The following is a 6,000-nucleotide window of genomic DNA, read 5'->3' on the forward strand; positions in this document are numbered from 1 at the left end:
GGCCTTGCCATTACAGGACTTAGGCCCTCATTCAGAGCCGCTCGTTAACAACAGTACGCTCGTTCCGAGCGATGTTTGCACATCTGCGCATGCGTACGCTTTTTAGTACGCATGCGCGAACCAGTCAGTGCGGCCGAAAATCCTTTGTACGCTATATAGCGAGTGCCTGCTATTTTGAGTGACAGAATGAGGCGTATGTGGGTGGTAACAGGGGAAGGTGCTTGAAAATGGGGAGTGGAGATCCGAACGCAGGCGTGCTTAAAGGTCAAAACGGGCGTTTTATGGGTGTGTATATTTAAAACAGCAGCGTCATTGACCACGTCACTGGGTTATTTTATAGCCAGAACTGCACGCAAATTTGTGGTAGCAAACACCAACCACAAGAATAGCGAGCAGTTCATACGCTGGTCGATGTACTCGATTAATCTAATAAATAGCGGACATGACGTAGGATGCGTGCGGCCAGGGGGCGTTTTTAACAAATAAACGAGCGTATGTTTTGCTCGTTCGTTCAGACTTAGAGGTGTGAACACACTGCAATGTGCGTACGGATCATTTAAATAGCCACCCCTTGATTTTAAACGAACGACCGCAAATAGCGTGCGGCTCTGAATGAGGGCCTTAGTCTCTTCCTCAAAGCCCGATCATGTCATACACACAGAGGAATCAGAGCAGGCTTTCCTTAATCTTAAGGAGAGTCTGACAAAAGCACCTGCATCGGGAATACCTGATTGTGAAAAACCTTTTGATTTGTATTGTACGGAAGCTGATGGGTGTGCAGCAGGCGTCATCACACAAAAACATGGTGATGTCAGTATGCCCTTAGCATACTACAGTGCACAGTTGGACACTGTGGCAAGATCACTCCCAACGTGTTTAAGAAGTGTAGCAGCAACTGCTCAATTGGTCAGTAAGAGTTAGGGTGCAGTACTAGGCCATGATATGATTGTCTATACTCCCCATGCTGTATCTGCTTTGCTAAACTCTGCCCAAACCAGACATGTCTCCTCAGCTAGGTTCACAAAATGGGAACTAGCCTTAATAGCACCTGCAAACATCACCATCAAAAGGTGCAGTACGTTAAATCCAGCTACGTATTTACCATATGTGCAATATGATGCACAAAGGGTGGAGAGAGGTGAACCATTGGCAGCAGGTGAGTTCTGCAGGTATATTGATGCACATAATTGTATGGAATATCTGAATCAGACCTTTACTGCAAGACCTGACATACGGGATACACCTTTAGAAAATGTAGATGTGACATTTTACACAGATGGGAGCTGTCATTGAAAGACTGACACTGGAGAATTATGTACAGGTTATGCTGTTGTAAATGATGAAGACATCATAGAAGCTGAACCTTTAGGACCACCACACTCGGCACAAGTGGCGGAACTGGTGGCACTAAAGACAGCGTGTGAAATAGCGAAAGGTAAATCTGCTAATATCTATACTGACTCAAGGTACGCCTTCGTAGTACACGATTTCGGTGCCTTATGGCGTCTGAGAAAATTTATGACAGCAGCAGGCACACCAATAGCACATTCCAAACATATAAAAGGACTATTAACAGCAATCCAATTGCCAAAGGCAGTGGCAGTAATTAAGTGTAAAGCCAATACATGTGAAGATGATCCGGTGTCACTGGGCAACAACAGGGCAGACAAAGCTGCAAAATGGGCTGCAGGGTTAAAAATTAATGTACCAACTGAACAAATCATGACTTTCCAAACAATTGATATGCTGAAATTAATTGCGATGCAAAATTTGTGTTCTACCCAGGAAAAGTCAGTCTGGAGGTCCAAGGGATGTGAGCAAGAGTCCTCTGGACTCTGGAGGGACGGACAAGGTAAGCCAGTGGCTCCCAAGGCATACTACCCCAACCTGGCTGAGGCATAGCACGGTCTGATTCATCTGGGAAAGCAAGGCATGTGCAAATTGGTGAGAGCATACTGGTGCGCACCGGGTTTCTCTTCTCAAGCGGAAAAGAGAGCAATGTCCTGTCTGACCTGCTTGAGGAAAAACATTGGGAAAACGATCCCTACCGAACCATCACACATTCCTCCGACTGACGGACCTTTCCAGGTAATACAAATTGATTTCATCCAATTACCACCCTGCAGGAATCTCAAGTATGTATTAGTGTGCACTGACGTGCTTTCCAATTGGGTTGAGGCATACCCAGCTGCCACTAATACTGCTGCGTTCACTGCCAAAAGAATTGTTCAGGAGTTTGTGTGTAGATACAGTATCCCTAAAATTATCGAGAGTGATAGGGGTACTCATTTCACAGGTGATGTTTTTCAAACTATGTGTAAACTGATGGGTATTAATAGTCGACTTCACACCCCCTACCGACCACAAGCCAGTGCCAAGGTGGAGAGGATGAACAGAACTATTAAAAACAAGCTAAGTAAAATCATGGCAGAGACTGGACTAGGATGGCCAGAAGCATTACCGTTGGTCCTACATAGCATAAGGTCCACTCCTAGACCCCCTTTAAATCTGTCCCCCTTTGAAATACTGTTTGGTAGACAACCTCATTTGATTATAAGCCCGCAGAAAGATTTAAAAGGTAACAACGAGGTAACTGTAAAGTAGCTTATATCAATAAGTAAACAGTTAAAACAGCAACAGCAGAAACTGAAATTGTTGTCCCATGATATGCCTGAAACAAACTGTCATGATGTTGAACCTGGAGAATATGTTATGATCAGAAATTTCTTGCGTTCAGGTTGTTGACTGATCGTTGGGAGGGTCCGTATCAGGTGTTGCTGACGAGTACCACATCTTTGAAGGTGGCCGAGAGAGATACCTGGGTCCATTCCACTCACTGCAAAAAGGTCAACCAACCGGTGGAGAAACAAGGCGGAGACGAGGCTAATAACGTGGACCTGTCGATCGCGAGCTTGTTCCGGGAGGATTAAAAGGTTGTAGTGAGATACCTGTGCTAAAGAAATCTGCAGGTCCTTGCTGCGGCGATGGACTGGCCTGCTGTGTTCATTTTTATATTCTCTTCCAGAGTTTCCATCATCCTGGTTTGTTCGGGGATTTCTGGTTTCTGTGATGGGGGACCGATAGAGGAGATGGGAGCTGATGGCAGAACTGATGGAGTAGAGTCGAAAGGAGGAGTGCTATGCCAATCAGGGGACTATCTGACCAAACTCAGTACAGTAATTTTTTATGTTATTTGGGAAGAATACTCCCAGAGATTATGACCCTCACACGTGTTGAAATGCTTGGTATTCATAAAAACACACCATCACCATATCTTCACACACAGTATGAACACAGAGACAAAAGAAATATGATACCTGGTGATGTGCATAAAGCCACTCAGTTAATTAGTGAGACAACTGGCTTTCAAGTTTTAGTAGCATTGGATCCCACCAGGATCGCTCGGGGTACACTAAATTTTAGATATATCCAAGATCTTGCTAAATTAATAGATAATATCACCGAGGTGTATGATGACACATTCAGGTATACAGGTAGGGAGTTGCAAGAATACAAGAAAGAACTAGTGCAACACAGACTACTGTTAAATTATTTAACAGCTGTCACTGGAGGGTATCGCGTAACTTTGGCCACCCAATTTGAAGTAAAGTGTTGCACTTATATTACAAACGATACCAGCGACCCTAAGGAGGTAATAGACCACAAGATGGATGAAATTCTGCAGCTAAAATGGGAGTTTCGAAAGAACCATAATGCTTCAGTGGCTGAAGTAGAGGAGAAGGTAGAGGAATGGGTTTCATGGTTGAACCCAGTGAAATGGTTCTCAGGTCTAGGAGAGTGGGTCCAGGAAATGATCGCAAGCATAGGTAAACTCCTGATCCTCATACTGGTTGTCATCATAGTAATTGGCATATGTGTCAGGTGTGTTCCTACTGTGTTGAAGTGTGGAAAATGCAAAGATAAGGTAAACCGGAAGTACAACCCTGAACTAGGAAATACCATTGTATCATGTACTATATTTAGACATGCATAAAATGTATTGTTAAAATGTTATTTTAAAACATCTCAAATAATGTAAGTCTCTATTCCTCCTCAAGACTTCCTTTATAGGATTGGTGCATCCCCACATCTTTCCCATGATCTCCCAAGATCCGCGGTGTGCGTATAATGGTAGTTTTATGTCCATTCCTAGAGACACATCATTGATAGATTAAGAACCACCTTGTGCCATCCCATAATATAACATTAAAATGATATGTCATAATGTAAGCCTAAATTAATTTTAAAATCAGAGTATGATAGCATGTTGATTGGCTATCAAAGGGTGGACTGTCGAAGTTGAATGATTGCATGCGACCGTTGGTACAATCCACGATGTAACATTGTGTGCGCATGCACCCAGTGTGTGCACGTATCCACACATTCGCACAATGCTAAATAGTGAATAATATACAACACTCTCACACTGACAAACACAATATTCATGCAGCGTTTAGCTAGTAACAAGAGACAGCTTCTGTATACATGTCTGAGAAAAGTAATTGAAAAACAATATACCAGGATACTGTGAGTGTTTTACATATAAATTGGGAAGTATGGCTGTGGCAATTGAAATATAACCCAGACATTGATATGCACAATTGAATTTATCTAAGTTAACAATGGTCAGAGGTTTTGCTTACCAGACACAGTGGCAACGACAATCAGCTGGGGGTCCCCACCCTGCTTGAAAGTGAACCTAGCTGTTTGTAACACCTTGCATTATAGATTTAAAAATATGTTAGTAAGGGATAGAATATATATATATATTAAATCCATCATAAATAGATTTACATGCATAAAACACACACATAGACTCACATGCATAAACACCGCACATTACGCACAGTTGTGCTGTTTCACTTTACAAATAAACGCACCGCGCATATTAGCAACTTTATGCAATATTCTCTTACACATACACATATTACATGAAAGGTTCCCTAGTATTAAAGTGTAATATTCAAGGTTTATTCAGTGATTATTAATGTTGTGTAATAAAGGTTATTTGATATCTAAGGTTTAGTACATGGTAAGCAGACCGTGTCTGGTGTTGTACTGATCCACTGTGTCTCCACAGATTCCCAGTACCATCAGTGAGAAGATCGGAACCTGCATCTGAAAACTATGGACTATAGAGAGTTAAAACATTAAAAATGTACTTTGTAATTTTAGCAGCTTAGATTTGCATGCAGGGGGAAAAAGGATACAAAGGGCGGTTGGAGGCCATTGTGTCCATTTGAAATTGTCCAATAAACGATCCTGTAACCAAGACACCTTTAAGAAGAACCAATGGAATCATGCCAAACTTATCTATTGTATTTCCAAATCCCTGCAAGGGTATATATGTGCGCTCTCTGGGCCTAATTCAGACCCGCTCGCGAGCGTAGGACACTCGTAAGCGGGTCGATGGTGCCCTAATGTGCATGCGCACGACGGAGGGAGCTCCGTCGTGCGCATGCACGAGACTCGGCGAGCGACAGCCAAGCTGTCACTCCGGGTCTCGCACCAAAGGGGGCGTGCTATCGATGGTGAGTGACAGCACGCCCCCTTTGGTGGGCGTGCCGGGGGCGTGGCTGCCAGACGGAGGCGTTCCCATCGGAACGCCTACCATCTGGGTCCGGCCCCACTGACATCAGTAGTGATGTCAGTGGGAGTGATTTTGGCTCTGATAGAGCCAAAATCACTCCTGGGCTTGCAGCAGCGAGACCCTACCATAGGGTCTCGTCGCAAGCTCGATGGTCGCGATGGTCTTGACCATCGCGACCATCATCATGGACGCTCGCTATAGTGGTAACCCACAGCTATGCGAGCGTCCAAGAGGCCTCTCCATTTTTAGGTAGGAGGGCACTGATTCAGAGCGAGCGCTCTGGTCAGAGCGTCCGGCTCTGAATCAGGCCCTCTGACCCCAGTGGGGAGTCTTTTTGCTGATGCTGTTGACGGAGGTTTCTTGCTGATGCCGGTATCTGGGCCAGAGCGCTTGCGTATATAACAACTGTA

The sequence above is a fragment of the Taudactylus pleione genome, unplaced genomic scaffold (assembly GCF_031769625.1).
Source record: "Taudactylus pleione unplaced genomic scaffold, aTauple2 ptg001990l, whole genome shotgun sequence".
NCBI classification, from domain to species: Eukaryota; Metazoa; Chordata; class Amphibia; order Anura; family Myobatrachidae; genus Taudactylus; species Taudactylus pleione.